At 38.0% G+C, this 16,168-nt stretch overlaps 1 protein-coding gene across 23 annotated transcripts in view; it reads right to left on the reverse strand.

The window, feature by feature from the left end:
• GTDC1 (glycosyltransferase like domain containing 1) overlaps positions 1–16,168 on the reverse strand; it is a 401,838-nt gene that overhangs the window by 298,932 nt on the left and 86,738 nt on the right. For 13 of the 23 annotated variants that reach the window (XR_006712843.1, XR_006712842.1, XM_045479710.1 and 10 more), the window contains one exon: positions 2,316–2,374. The exons of the other annotated variants lie outside the window; for them this stretch is intronic. The gene's annotated coding sequence lies outside the window, so the exon portion shown is untranslated. The remainder of the gene's footprint in view (positions 1–2,315; positions 2,375–16,168) is intronic. 23 annotated transcript variants of the gene reach the window in all.

The following is a 16,168-nucleotide window of genomic DNA, read 5'->3' on the forward strand; positions in this document are numbered from 1 at the left end:
CAGGGAAGTTGTGAGGAGAACGGTGTTTCTATTTAAGAAAAAGTTGCTTTGTTGTTGTCCTGTGGTGCTCTACATGAAGGAAGAGGAAAATGAAGGAAAAGAAATGGGAGAAGCAGGAGAGACTAAGCCTGCTTGCCTTCCTTCAGTGGCGCTGGGAGGGTAGACCCTCTGCCTTATGAAAACCACTGCCAGAACCAAGCTACACAAAACATTTTGGCTGCCAGCCTAGAACAGTGCCAGGCTGTTTTTTATTTTGTGCTAGACTCCCTCAATTGAGACAGTGTGGGATTGTCACTTTGATGCACATAGAGAACAAAGAATAATATAGTACGGGTCCGGGAGGGGGGAGGATTTTTTTTGCCCCTTAAAGTCAGGTTAGCATTTTGTTTTCTTTGACAGGTCTTGAAAAGACTCAAGAAACAAAAGTTACGCTGAAGAATCTACCAATTGCGTAAAGAAATTAACTTGGGTACAACGCTGTCGGCAGTTTAAAGGCACATGAGAGATTAACATTTTTTAAAGAATCAGACCTAAAGGGGTCCAGGTCACATGCTTACCTATTCAAGAAGCCAGAGATCAAGAAATATGTGACTCACAATCACATGATCTTATCTAAAATCTGATAGATGAACGAAGGCCATAAAGTCAGACAGAAAACTAACAGAAGTGTCGTAATTTTTAGGTCACTATTCAGAGGCAACTGTGTCAGCTGTTATTCTGACCTTGATTTCCTCAAAATAAAATAACCTGATTAAAAGATTGTAACAGTAGTATCTGAATATTTTATGCGTTTACAAGAAAAGAGGTGATAAATGATCAAAAATGTTTAAAGGATTAAACCACAAATCATCTAGAAAGTTGCCACAGAGACAAACAGGAAAACCGTCTCTTCTATCCTATTCAATTCTGTACTAGGAGCAAAGCTAACACAAACGAGAAAGCCGAGCGTGTGCTGTCGCAAGCTTCAACTAAATACACTACCTGAATCTGGTGAGTAAAAACACCAATAAGCCATCAGCTAGAGGTATGACCCTTTTCTCTCTAATGTACAAGATAAGTGGAGGTAGAAGTCCATTTTCTACAAACCAAATGAAAAGAAAAAATGAACTGTGACAAGCCCAGATCCCATGCTGGCATATTTTACACTAAGCTCAGCATCATCTAGAAGCAGTATGCTTCTCCCTGCCAATCAGGACAGGAACAAAGTTGTGAAACTACTACAGCATTGATGAACAGCACCAAAGGTTCACTTGTCCCTTCCTCCTGTACATCTCCACTGAACCAGGTGTTACAAGAAGACCAACGACTGTTACAGAAACAGCGAGAACTAAAGCACTTGCCTCAGATGTGACACACAGAAGCATGAGGCATTACCACCTGAACCTATCTAATTTCCCACAAAATGATCCCCTGCCCAGTTTTGCTCATGGCCACAGATTCTGACAGCAAGTCACGATCAGTGTTGGGAAAAGGGGTGGGAGTGGGAGAGTGTGGAAAAGAAACCGAGTGAGAACAGTGGCCAAACTTCACAAACAATACACAGCCCAGGCTTCTCTTATTATTCAAATTGGTGCTGTGCACCACACTTTGGGAGGACAAACCCTGTGGGAAAGGTTTCAGGTACCAAGATTTACCCTGGGTGGCATGGGCTGGTCTGCCACAGAATCGAAAAATGTATCATTTCGCTCTTCAGTGTTCTCCTTACGTTCCCTTTCTCTCCTCTTGTGTGTACCGGTGATGCTATTACTGCCTGGGACACTGATAGTTGTAGGCAAGGCATTCATGTTTTGCCAAAGTGGCCCAGAGAAATGATGTCTGGCTGGCTTTAGTTCAATGAGGAATCTGACGCAAAACCAGGAAGGAAAAAGAATGAAAGTATGTAGAAGAAGCCAGGCGATAACATGTTTTTTCTGTTTATTAATGATGCAGATGAAATGGGGGAAAATCTAGAAAAAGCAGCCAAGCTGACTGAATTACAAAGAAAGATTAAAGGAGTTAAATGTGTATAACTTGGCTGACAACCAAGGAACAATATGAGAGCTGTCCACAACTCTCCAAAGTATATACATAAAAAGAAGAGCAGAGAATTTTTATCTGCTACAGAAGTGTGAGTATATGCAATAATAATGAGATAAAATTAAAATAAAGAAATCTGACTTCAAGCAGCAGAGGAAGTAATCTGGTAAAACTTCAGAAATATTTATCATCTCACTGACCCACACTGCAATAAAGAAAGAACAGATGATAGGAAATACCCACATACTGACAGAGGACTGACTCAGTGGACAAATTAAAATGAAGTCCCATTTGCTCACCTGATGATCCAGAAACAGTGATTTCCCTCTTTACATATATCCAATCTAATCAGAGGTACCTGTGAGATCAAAGGACGTAATTAAGATATTATCTTCAAAATAAGCCCAGCCTAAATTCTGAATCCTTATCTGGACAACAGTTTGCTTGGATGATCCAGTATTCTGATTCTTGAATATTCCAAGATGGAAGAAGAGTCTCCAAGGACAGAAATGTTTTGAGTCTTAACTAATAAGAGCTTTTCTTTTCAATCATTCCAAGTTTTCCCAAATCAGTTATAACTCAAAACTAAGAAGAAGAATTCAGATTAGAGGTCCTTAACCTTGGTACATGGATGAACTTTAGGAGTCTATACACTTCTAAATGATATATGTAAAATGTGTGGGTTTATGTAAATGGATACCTCTCTGGAGAGAAGGTCAATAGTTTGTCAGATTTGTAAAAAGCTCCATAATCCAAAAAGCTGTCAAGAACCTCTGCTGAGGATAGTCTAAGATCTCAGAGACAGGTTGGAATGCATATGGATAATCAGTCCAGGTCTGGGGTTTTCACTCCAGGGAAACAATGGAGGTACACAGACACTTCTGTATCTGGGTAAATACCGTAAGTACACTACTTTCTGGGAGAGCTTTATATCAGGTGTGAGCTGTTACTTAACTTACACAGCTCTGTATTCTCTGCAAGCCATGCACAGTGAAGACAGTAAGATCTTACAATACACCCAAGGGTGGATATTTTGACTTTCCTATGCTGTATACATTAAAGTCAGAATCCTTAGGTCCATCAATACTGACAGGGTCAAAACTAACATAGTAATTCATCCAAAAAGGATCTGTATGGCAAATAAAAGGGAAGAGCTAGCAAAGCAATGAGAAATATGTCTCCCAAACAGTATACATAGCATAAAGTCACAGGATCACCAAAAGCATCTCTAAAAAGAATTATCTTAATTAAATAGTACTCACGAAGTCCAAATAACCTATTTCAGAAAGAAATCAGTATGGAGACCCTTCCAGCCACCAATTCTGAACAAGACAAAAACATTCACAGCCACAGAAAGAATCCTGAGCTGGAGTGTCACCAAAAAAGGAAAAAAAAAAAAAAAAAAAAGGACAAAAAAGATAAGAGAAAGGCTCAGAAGACGTAGATCAAGTAGAAGGAGAACACAAAACAAAACTTTTGAGGTGGGCTATTACAAATAATGATCTTGTAATACATTTCCTCGAAAAATCATTTTCTTATTTAGACATTCACCCCTTGAGCATCTACTAGGCACTGCACTGGTTGCTGGGAATTCAGCAGTGAACAAGACCAAACTTGCCCTGCTAGAGCTTGATTTTGGGAAGAGAAGGAAGGATTCAAGGAGACATATACATCAGCAATATCATTTCAGTTTGTGATACATGATATGAAAGAAATAAGATGATGTGACCAAGGCATTGGAGAATGGCCTACATCTATCCAGTACGTCACAGATGTTCACTCCAATTCTCAAAGTTAGTCAGGGTCTTAGGAAATGGAGGCTGAGAAAGGACCACAGGGACAGCGAGTCAAACCTCTTCATTTCAGAGAGGAGGACAGGAGAGGGAGAGTTATTCTGGAAGACAGTATATATCACAACCTCATTATCTTCAAACATCAAAATACACACACCTAGACTGAGTTATAATTTAATGATACACTCACTGTCTGCCTTTAGAGGAGAAGCCTGAGAACAAGTAACTGAACAGCATTTCTGAATCTTTTAAAAAATTGGCAGCTACTGTGCACTTGGTACCCTTAAGATCCAACACAAAACCACATTCTATCCAAATTCTTGGCAAGTTCCCTTCTATTTTTTTTTTCAATTGTTTTTCTCTTCTACAGATAAATTTGATCAATTTCTACTGTTAAAGGAAGATGGGCAATGGGGAATGTGGGGAGGCATGGTAGCCAACCTCTAAGAGAGCCCCAAATCCTCACCTCATGAAATTCATGCCTTCATCTAGTTCCTTCTCATTGCATGAGGGTTGGTTTGAATGAAAAACAGAATGCCCTGGAAATGATGTTATCTGACTTCTGAGGCTAGGTCCTAAAAGATACTACAGCTAGCTCCTTGCTCTCTTGGATCACTCACTCTGGGTGAGGCAAGTTGCCACATCATGAGGACAAACAGCTTTATGGAACAGTCTACATGGCCTCTTGCCAAAGAGCCAGAATAAACAAAGGCTTACATGTGAGCCATCTTGTAGGTGGACCAACCACGATGCTCAAACCTTCAGATGACTGGTGCCCTGAGTGAATCTTGACTCTAATTCATGACAGATCAGAGCCAGAAGCACCCAGGGTGCACTCCATCTCTAGCTTGCTCTCTAGATTCCTCTACTATAAGACGTCCAAAGCTAAAAACTCCATTTCCCAGATGCATTTGCATCATGCCTTCTATGGGGACCCAGATCCAAACAACCAGAAAAATCCATGAAAGACTTAGAAAACAGAAATGAGCAAGTCAAGGTGGTGACCACCTCCAAAGAGATCAAATCTTGTAGTGAAGGCATGTTGTTCTTCTGAGAAAACCAGCCAGATACTCTATTAAATGACCCCTAATATCACATGTTCCTAGTAGCAAGTGATGGTGGATCTTCTACTAAAATACTGTAACTGGATGCTTCCCTTGGCTTGTGCTGTTCCTAGCTTATTAACAGTCAAGGTTAGTTCCTTGGCACTTTGGGAATTAAGCAGTGTGTAACATATCCCTTTTTGCTTAAACTAGCTGGCTGGCTGCAACTTAAACGAGCCTTTGCCTACAACTAGGAATCCACTCTATCATATACAAATTCATACAAATTCCCATCTCAGAATGCTTTCTCTCCTATTTTGTAATTCACCTTCTTCTGTGCCATTACAAACCCCTCTGCCTATGCACCGAACCCTATTCATTCGCACCTTTTCTAAAAACTGTGCTCCACCATTCTTCTCCTTTTCCTCCACTTCCAATCTTTTTCTCTCCACTGGCTCCTTCTCATTCATAAATAGCACACTTCTTTCAACACTACCAACTAGCCTGACAAGCTCCATAAAAAAAAATATAGACTCATTGCCTTCACCAGAACTTCCATCAATACTCAAACTACCACATAGCTTCCTGAGCTATCACTCTACTGAAACAGCCATTGCCAAGGTATGCTAATAATTGCCTACTTTCATTCCTCATTCTGCTAGACTTTGGCACTTGTCAGGCCTACCCACCATGCCTCCTTGAAATTCCCTTCCACTGGTTTCCAGGGTGCGACCACCTAGCAGCTCTTCTCTAGCCTGAGTGTCCCCTATTTTAACTTGGCTCTTTTTCTAGGAATCCCCTGGGGCTTTATCCTCAGGGATATTATGGTTTCATTCTGTCCTTGACTTTGAGATTTCAATTACCATCTATATATTCATTGATCGCTCCCAAATCCAACCCCTCCCATAGCTTTCTTCACACCACAAACCTATTATTTCTATCTGCCTATTAGATGCATCTAGCTTTATCAATTGTTGCAAAATATCATAAAACCCTCCCTAAACTAAAAGGACAAATTTGAAAGTAGTTTATACACTACAACTGTCCTAATACTGTAACCACTAGCCACATGTGCCTATTAGACACTTAAAATGTGGCTAGTCTGAATTGAAATGTGCTGTAAGTGGAATATACACAGTAGATTTCAAAGACTTGGGGCAAAAATAAGAATGTAAAATATCTCAATAATTTTATATTACTTACATGTTGAAATGATAGTAACTTAGATATATAGGGTTAAATAAAATATATTAACAAAATTAATTAAACTTATTTTTTTTTTACTTGTGTAATGTGGCCACTAGAAAATTTTAAATTATTGCATTGTAACTCTATTGACTGCTGCTCTACATACACAAAAAGAACACCATGAAAAAAAATATACACACTAGGCTCAACCAACAAGGGAAGGAAAGAGAATTTATATATATATATATGTATATATATATACATACATATATATATATATATATATATATATATATATATATATATATATGTATGTATGTATATATTCAAGTTACCCTCACATTCAGAACTTACTATTTTATCCGGATACCTTATAGATTCATTTTAACAGTTTAGAAAAGAAGGTTAGGGGTATGTGGGAGGCTCAGTCAGTTGAGCATCCGACTCTTGGTTTCTGCTAGGGTCACGATCTCAGGGTCGTGGGATTGAGCCCCGTGTTGGTCTCTGCACTGAGGCTAGAGCCTGCATGAGACACTGACTCTCTCTCTCTCTCTCTCTCTCTCTCCCCCCCACCCCCTCTCCCTCTGTCTCCCTCCCCTGCTTACTCTCCCTTTCTCTCTCTCTCTAAAATAAAATAAAATAAAATAAAATAAAATAAAATAAAATAAAATAAAATAAAACATAAATAAATAAGAAGGCTACATTCTGGAATGAAGATTTATATGGTTCCTTAAAATATATACAAATATATTCAAAATTATAAGCTTAAAAACGCTAAGTCACATGCTATAAAAAACAAATATAATCACAGCTATATCATAAAAATACAAATAGCTAATATTTGATATGCACTATGCAATTGTTATATAATTTAATCACTGCATCTCTAAAGTAGATAATATTGTTACACCCCACTGAACAGTGTAAGAAACATAAAGCAGAAAGAAGTTAAGTAACTTGCCCAAGGTCATGTTCTTAGGCCTCAAACCAGGCAATCTGGCTCCAGATCCCTTGCTTTCAATCAGTACCCTTTACAGACTCAATAGAAGTAAAATTTAAAGGAACAAAACAGTCTCAGATGGTTCCCAGCACTCTTAAACTTACACACTCAACTAAGATCAGAAAAAAAGAAGTCAAATTAAATAAAACCAAATATGAGTACAAATATAAAAGCTCACAGAAAAATGGAAATTCAGAAGTAAAACGAGGTGAGAAGTAAAATGAGTAAAACGAGGTGGAGGAGAGTACAAGAATGAAATAAGGAAAGAAGACACAAAAGAATCTGTTCTGAACCCAGCATGTGCAAATGAGAATTCCTCAAGAACAAGAAAGCATTACTGTGTGGACGTGATAACTGCAAGGGCTTCAGAAACACTGCATGCCCACTGAGGCTACCGAAGAAAGGCAGAATTTGACACATAAGCATGGAACCTCCCCAAGATTTACGTGGAATTCTGCTTCACAAAGTGCAAGGGGGTGGAGTGAGGGGCAGATCTGAAACTAATTTCAGTGTTATTAAAAGCTAATAGAAATAAGTTATACCAGAATAAGGCTATAAAACCTATATTGTTAAGTGCAGTTTGGCATTAAAAAAAAAAAAAAACTTCCAAAATACAATGTTCACAAGGTAAATATATAAATCAATACATGAACAAAAATAAATATATTGATTATATATGTATACATCTCTAGAAAGACACACAAACACACACACACACACACACACACTGATTACATGTGTATAAAGAAAGTATTAAGGGACCAGGGCATAAGAGAGATTTCATAGCTTTTGTCACTTTTTGAATTTGCATACAGTGAACATAATGACTATTCAAAAGTTTGTAAAATAATCTTAAAGTCCAGGATGCCGGGGTGGCTCAGCTTGGTTAACCAGCCGACTCTTGATTTCGGCTCAGATCATGATTTCACGGTTCAAGAGTTCAAGCACCAAGTCAGGCTCTGTGTTGACAGTGTGGAACCTGCTTGGGATTCTCTCTCTCTCCCTCTCTCTGCCCTTCCGCTGCTCATGCACGCATGCATGTGCTATATATTCTCTCTCTCTCTCTCTCTCTCTCTCTTACACACACACACACAAAATAAATGAATAAACTTTAAAATAATCTTAAAGTCCAAAAATAAAAACTAACAAAAATAATGCTGAACAGGAAAAGGTATGGAAATCTACTTATTCATACATACAAACCTGCATAGAGGGGGTCCTTGATGGTAAAAAGGTTGAGGACTTCCAGCCTCAAAGAAAGCCTCAACATTCCATCTTCACACAGCATCATCATCCCTGTTCTCCATCCCTCAGTGTCCACCACCAGAGACACAAAACAAACATGCACATACAGCAGACACTTCATTTGCTAGATGATACTGTTGGAATATTCTATCTCTGAGAGCCAGGGTGCATAAAAACATCCAAAAAGGCAGACAGAAGCACTTAAAAAAAAAAAAAAAAAAAAAAAAAAAAGGTAAAGAGAATTATAGAAGCTATCAAGGTAGAAATATATCTCATTTTTTTTTTAATCCATTTGAAAATCAAAGATGCAAAAGTTCATTGATAAATGCTTCCCCAAAGCTAGAAGTCTATTATTACATCATTTGCTTTACACTTGTGAACCAGATTACCTATAGACTCCAACCTAAAATAGCAATCCTGAGTCCTTTCCTTTTGAATGTGAGGATGTTCTATGACATCTGTCATCTCACTGACCATAAGTGATGCTGCAGACAGGCCAGGAAAGTAACCCACCCCTTCCTCCTTGGCCAAGAGGTCAAGAGTCTTCTTTCCCAAAACTCTAAAGCTCGCAAGAGCCTTCCAAACGGATAAGTATACTTCTTTGGTCAGGAATATAGTAAGCCCTTTCCTTTAAACTTCTCACTAGTCAGAACTTTTCACAAAATCTAACCCTCCCCCCCCCCCCCGCACCAAAATGGCTTATTCGCATTAATTTTCTTTGTGTTGCCATCATTCATTGTCTTCATTTTTAATTTAGTGGTATTTTTAGCCAAATGAAATGAAATATAGTCCGTTTTTCTCAATCTGTCTCAGCTCTACTCTTTATCTTCTGGGACCCAATTCATGTGATCCTTTAACAACTATTTATTTCACACCAAACTAGATATCTCCCTAAAGCTTACCAATCTAGCCTCCAGGCATATTTCTTAAATAAAAGCAGTAGATCTTTGTAAACCTAAAATTTGCATACTAAAGGAACAAATCAACTATCAAAAGACCTAGTAGTATATAGCAGTTGCTCACCTCCAAGCAGAGTTTAAAATTCATTTCAATTTATTATTTTTTTTTAAAGAAACAGCTATTGACTTTTTCCGCTTTGCAAAATACTGTGTTTGATGGCCTAGTTAAATTAGAGGTGATAGTGTGAAGCAAGTGTTTTAAATTGGTAAATTCTAAACCTTTTAATAAAAGTACATCAATCAGAAGTTTTAATAAGACTCAGCAGGACAGAGAAGAATTAACAGTCTGTAGGTATCAAAAGGGGGTGATAGGCAATGATAACCTTAATCATTTGCATAGGGATTTATAATTTCATTGCTTAAAGGTTAATGAAATTATGTGGTATTTTGCCCACTCTTATCCAGTAAATGATTTCATGGCTTGGTGTGTATATATTTATTGACTGAATCATATAACAGAAGAAATGAGTCTTTTTACCAATGTTTCTACCGCATTTTTACATATGTACCCCTATCACCATCTGTCCTAACCAATATCTGGTGCCCTAACATAAAAACATAGGATGTCCAACAGCATCTCAGACAAAAGAACAAACTCATCATCAGAATTCTAAAAGTGCAATAAGTTGCTAAACTGATTGTTTTTTTTTTAAAAATTAGATACATTCCTGGGGCACCTGGGTGGGTCAGTCAGTTAAGTTTGTGAGTTAGTTTGTGAGTTCGAGCCCCGCATCTGGCTCTGTGCTGACAGCTCTGAGCCTGGAGTCTGCTTTGGATTCTGTGTCTCCCTCTCTCTCTGCCCCTCCCATGCTCATGCTCTGTCTCTCAATAATAAATAAACATTAAAAAAAAAAACTTTTTTAATTAGATATATTCCTTTATCTACTTTATGCTTCAACGGTTGCTAAATAGTTGCTTCTGCCAAATGTTAACATAAAATCCACCCTAGAGATTAATGAAGGTATTCAGAGCACATTATTTGAGGGTGAAACTGGATGGAAAAATGCAGACAGTACACACCAATAATTAGAATAGGTAAAATAATAAAAGATTCTAAGCAGGAGCAATTGTTTTAAAACATTACAGGGCAAAACACCACACTACTTGTGGCCTTGCATCACTGAGCACCCAGGAGGTGTTCAAGGCCAGCGCTTTGCTTACTACCTAGTTCTAATGGAAAATTGCAGAGTCTAGCTTTAGGCAGGGTCGTGATTCTTACTCTGGCTGTATGTTAGAATCACCCGGAGGGCTTACAAAATAATAATAAAACAGAAATTAAGAAGCTGCTGTTTAGGCCCCACAACCAGAGATTCTATTTTGTCAGTAATATTTAGAAGCTCCCTAAGTGATTTCTTAGGTCCAGCTAGGATGGAGAAATAGAACTGTACAGCAGTGGGTCTCAAAGTGTGGTCCCTGAATGAACAGCAGCAACTGGGAACTTGTTAGAAATGCACATTCTCGGGGCACCTGGGTGGCTCAGTCGGTTAAGCGTCAGGCTTCGGCTCAGGTCATGATCTCACAGTTTGTGAGTTCGAACCCCGCATCGGGCTCTGTGCTGACAGCCTGGAGCCTGCTTCGGATTCTGTGTCTCCCTCTCTCTCTGCCCCTCCCCTACTCACACTCTGTGTCTGTGTCTCAATAATAAATAAACGTTAAAAAATAAAAAAAAGAAAGAAAGAAAGGCAAATTCTCAGGTCCCACCCCAGACCTACTGAACAGGAAACTCTAGACTGGGGCTCAGCAATCCATATTTTGAGGAGACTTCAGGGGATTCTGATGTACACTAATGTTTGAAAACACTGCTTTACACTCGATCTTAGCCAAAAGGCAGAGGAGCGATTAAAAACATACTGCTGCAGAGTAAAAAAAAACATGGGTTTCAATCCTCTCTCCACAATTTACTGGCTATATGACCCTTGGTCAGCTTTCTAAGCCTCACTTTCCTCGCTTGCAAAGTAACAGAGTTAGCTAACATTCGTTAAAGATGCATCATGTACCAGAGAATGTGCTTTAATAAGCACTTTACTTATATTCTACAATTCAACCTTTACAACAAGCTTACCAGGTAGATATTAGTATCATTTAATCCCAAAGATTATGAAACTTATCCAAGATTACAAAGTGAGTAGGCAGAATCGCATTTAAACTGAAGCTTTTCAAATCCAAAATCACTGCTCTTTCCCTATTTCACAAAATATGCTACACCGACCTCGCTTCCTTCTCTGCTTCCTGCCTTCATTTCTTCCTCTCTTCCCTCCTGTCTTCGTCCCTCCTTCTTTTGCCCCTATCTGTCTCTATCAGGTCTTTCTCACCTTCTTTGGGAGGAAGCTTACTTTCCTATTGTAAAGCTAGAGATTAACTAGCATGTACAGTTTTACTGAGTGACTACAAAGTACCCAGCATTCTGCCATATGCCAGAAATAAAAGAATTAAGTTTTTGTAAATTTTAAATCACAGTAATGAAGTTACAAACTAGATGGAGACACGCATTTTGCAAAACGTGGGGACACTATGACTTAATTCTAAACTGGTGAGTCAAAAACAGAAGTAATTCAGGAGTTCATGAGACTGGAGCTCAGGCCAAGGCACGAGGTCGAAGGAAGTGTGGCTTATCCTGAAACAGGGTGAAAAATCTGTCCTACACAAGGGTTACAGAACAGTAGAAAACAAAGCTAAATAAGCTAAATGGATCCAGATTGTGAGTTAAGAGTAAGAAGAATTTAACTTCAGCATGGTAAAAATATAACTTTTTTTTTTTCCCACAGAATATTTTTGATGCAAGGATAGTAAAAAGGTAAAGTTAAAATCAAATCATAGGCACTGGGGCGCCAGGGTGGCTCAGTCCGTTAACGTCGGGCCTTGTGCTGACAGCTCAGAGCCAGGAGCCTGCTTCAGATTTTGTGTCTCCCTCTCTCTCTCTGCCCCTCTCCTGCATATGTTCTGTCTCTCTCTCAAAAAATAAACAAACATTAAAAAATTTTTTTTTAATCATAGGTAATTATTCTAGAGAAGAAAAAAGAAAAATTGACCTAGGATTACACTGAGAAAAAAATTAAAAAGGAGAAAAAAAAATCATTTCTATTGCTAACAGTGTTATGATCCACTCTTTGCTATAGTATGTTCCATAGACTATTCGTATGCATTACATAGTATTTTCGATCGTTCACTAATCCAACCAACACCAACTGATCACATTGAGTTAGACACTAAGGGATAAATAGATAAATACCAACCCAGGGCACATGGAGCATTTATGTAAGAAGCAGACTGCCAAAGGTCTTAGGCAACATTTACATGAAGTTATCAGGAATCCTGAAGGCCACTATAGACAGACCAATTCTTAACAATGACTTTTGTGAAATTACTGCAAGTCAACGAGGTATAAGCTAGCCAAAATGTCCCACATATAACATGTAAGAGTACTTTGTTTATACTAGTTACACAATCATGAGGTCACAAGTGGGGCATCCCTAGTTCCGGCCACACTGAGGCTTACTTCTAGCTAAGAAAGTCATGCAAATACAAAAAATGTACATACAATTTAGAGGTTAAGCTTTTTGACAAGTATATCGTGCATGCCATTTTTTGCTGAAGAACTAATGAATCACTATGCTGAGAAACCCACTGGAAGATTCTATGTAGTAATGAAGTGAAATGTGACACACAACGGACTGAACGAATGCACTAGCACTCAGGTTTCCAATTCTGTCAATGGTGGTCCAGTGCCGTAGAACACCTTCTTTAGTTCACCCTAATCGGACAGTTCCATGATGCCCATCTGTTTCTCAGAACCAATGTACAAAGCATGTACATCCATCATGCGATGTTAAAAAGATATGATGCTACAGTTATTTTTTTCTCAGAATCCATGGGAAAAGAATCTGCTATAATATTAGAAATTATAGTATTTTTCAAACTAAATATATTTAAGAATTAGTAATGTATCTTTAGTAAAGCTGTATATTAATAACTTATGCTAATATAACCAAAGGATTGATTTCCAGACTTAAAAGCTACATTAAAGGTCACCTGATAAAATGCTAGCTTTTTAAATTTTTATCCCTCTCTCCCTCTCTCTCTCTCTGTCTATATATATATATATATATATATATATATATATATATATATGTATATATATATATAAACATTTAAAAATTAAAAATAAAATAAAAGATATAATCAAATAAAATAAATAAATAATAAAACAATGGTATGAAAAGACCTCCAAGTGCTTTCAGTAATAAATTTCCTTGGCCCCAATATATCCAATTCATATACACTACTCTATTTTACTAAGATTCAATCACCTGTCATCTCATTTTTTTAATAATATAAACTGCCCATGACAATGTGGTAGGGCTAAAATATTGAGACTTGAGAGAAGTTCAATTTCAATAAAAGTGGTTGGTATAAAATCATCTTTTAAAATATTCAGACCATGCCATCCAGACATCCCCATGCACTTGGATTTATAAGCATTAAAGAACTTGTTTAGATTTACTGAAGCTATACCTGCTGTCAAGAAACAGAAAAGTTGTGAAGGTTGATCAAAAACAACTTTGCCTCAAGTATCATGTTAATGTTTTCCACTAACGTTGTCCTAAAAGTTAACAGTCAATGTAATCCAAAGATTTCTCTTTATTTCTATATTTAAATCATCACAGGTTTGATCAAGCATGCAAATCCCTTTAGGCTCAGGGTTCCCATCAAAATGTCTTATAGGAACATTAAAAATTGAATGGGCATAAACAACTCCAACAGTGCGGAGCTCATGACAGCCTTGCTGTGATCTCTGTGTTTCATGTGCAACAAAACTGGAGAAGTTTGCAAGGGAATATGAGCAACTAATTACTGTCTTTTGCTTGAGGGCAGGTGTGCTGATCTCTACAGGTGTCTCAACTGCAGAGCTCTGCCTACTGCACTGTCTCTTAAAGACATTCACTGTAACAACTTGCTGAAGCCCTGCAAAATATCTAAGTATCTCCTACAATACCAAACTGCTGGCTGTTCAGAAGAAACATGTAACTTCTTCTTAATGATACCATGAAGAAGAAACAGCAGTTGGAGAGACTTTAGCAGTTTGTGAAAGTGTAAGAAAGTATAAAAAGTAAATAGTATCAAATTTTATCTATCAACCATACACATTAAACAAGAACACCAATGTTGTCTTAATGAGTATACAAAGATTTTTGATGAAAAATTGAGTTATTTTCTAAATAGGAAATAAAAAGTGGGTGCCTGGGTGGCTCAGTCACTTAAGCGTTGACTTTGGCTCAGGTCATGATCTCAGGGCTCATTAGTTCAAGCCCCAGGTCCGGCTCTGTGCTGACAGCTCACAGCCTGGAACCTGCTTCACAGTCTGTGTCTCCCTCTCCCTCTGTGCCCCCCCACTGCTCACGATATCTCTCTCAAAAATAAATAAACATTAAAAAAAAATTTTTAATAGGAAATAAAAAAGAAAAAACTAAGGGAGTCTGGGTGGCTCAGTTGGTTAAGCGTCCGGCTTCAGCTGAGGTCAAGATCTCACGGTTCCTGTGCTCGAGCCCCACGCCAGGTTCTGTGCTGAAAGCTCACAGCCTGGAGCCTGCTTCGGATTCTGTCTCCCTCCCTCACTGCCCCTCCCCCCACTCATGCTTCATCTCCTATGTCTCTCAAAAATGAATAAACATTTTAAAAATTAAAAAAAAAAGAAGAAACTAAATAATAATCTCATGTCGATCCATCTTTTTTCATTCATGAAAAGACAGTGGTCAATGTTGGGTATGCAATTTAAGAAGGGCCAAAAAAAGATCTGAGAAGTTATCCACTATAGGAAATTGGCAAACAAAATAGTCAGCTGATGATAGGGGAGGTATGTATACCATAAACACGTGATGCCATTTACAGGATTAATGTTCCTTAAGGTCTTTCCCATAACTGTAAGAAAGAAGTGTGCTTAATAATGAAGAAACACACAAACCAGAGACGAACATCCTCTGCTCTGCTACTTGCTACCTGCATGATCTTGGGTAAGAAATTTAACCTTTCTGTGCTTCGATTTCCTCATCTACTGATAAAAAAGACCCACCTCATCAAGGCTGTTTTTAAATGAGACAGTGTCAAGGTTAACATTCTTTCCTAGGCAATGAAACTGCTCAGAATAAGGAAATGCCTATAAAGAATAATATAAGGTTTTTACCAATTATTTTCATCTAAAATTCCCCAGTGTTTTTCTTTAACGGAATGAAATAAAGACAGTTATTTCAAATCATCATTAATATCAAGCATCAATTGTATAACCAAAATATCACTGCTGTTTAAGAAAATATAACAAAAGCAAGAGTTAAAAATGTTTCAGACTGTTTTTAACAAAACCAAAAGGGAAGAAAATTTTAAAGCAAAATGTGTACAAAGTACACAAAAATAACACAGTATTTCCCAAATCAAGAATGATTAGACCCAGGGGAATGATTAGACTATAACTGAAGTAATACCCCTCCCACTCTGAGTAGACTATTACATCAGTTTTATTTCTTCAAATCTGGACAATGCAATAACCTTCTGTTCTCTCATCCTTTAATTCCTTCTTCCTCCTATTCATCCTCCAGTTTTCAATGCCATCCTAACCACCATGAATGTCAAGAACTGACCTGCTGAGCTTTCTTTAACAGAGACCTAATTATCTCGCTCTGGTACCCACAGATCTATTCTAGAGGAAGCAAGCACACAGATAATTAAAGTGGGGCATGTGCGTGTGTGTGTATGTATGTGCATACGCACGAGCATGCACGTACTCACACCTGCATGCAGGTGCATGCACAAAGTACTAAGAGAGGCTAAAACACAGGTCGATTCATTTTGCCTATCATAAGTCAAGGAAGGCTTCATACAGCTAACAATAGCTGGGTGAAACAGTGCCTACAAAATAAATTCAAAGGTCCATGC

The sequence above is a fragment of the Leopardus geoffroyi genome, chromosome C1, assembly GCF_018350155.1.
Source record: "Leopardus geoffroyi isolate Oge1 chromosome C1, O.geoffroyi_Oge1_pat1.0, whole genome shotgun sequence".
NCBI classification, from domain to species: Eukaryota; Metazoa; Chordata; class Mammalia; order Carnivora; family Felidae; genus Leopardus; species Leopardus geoffroyi.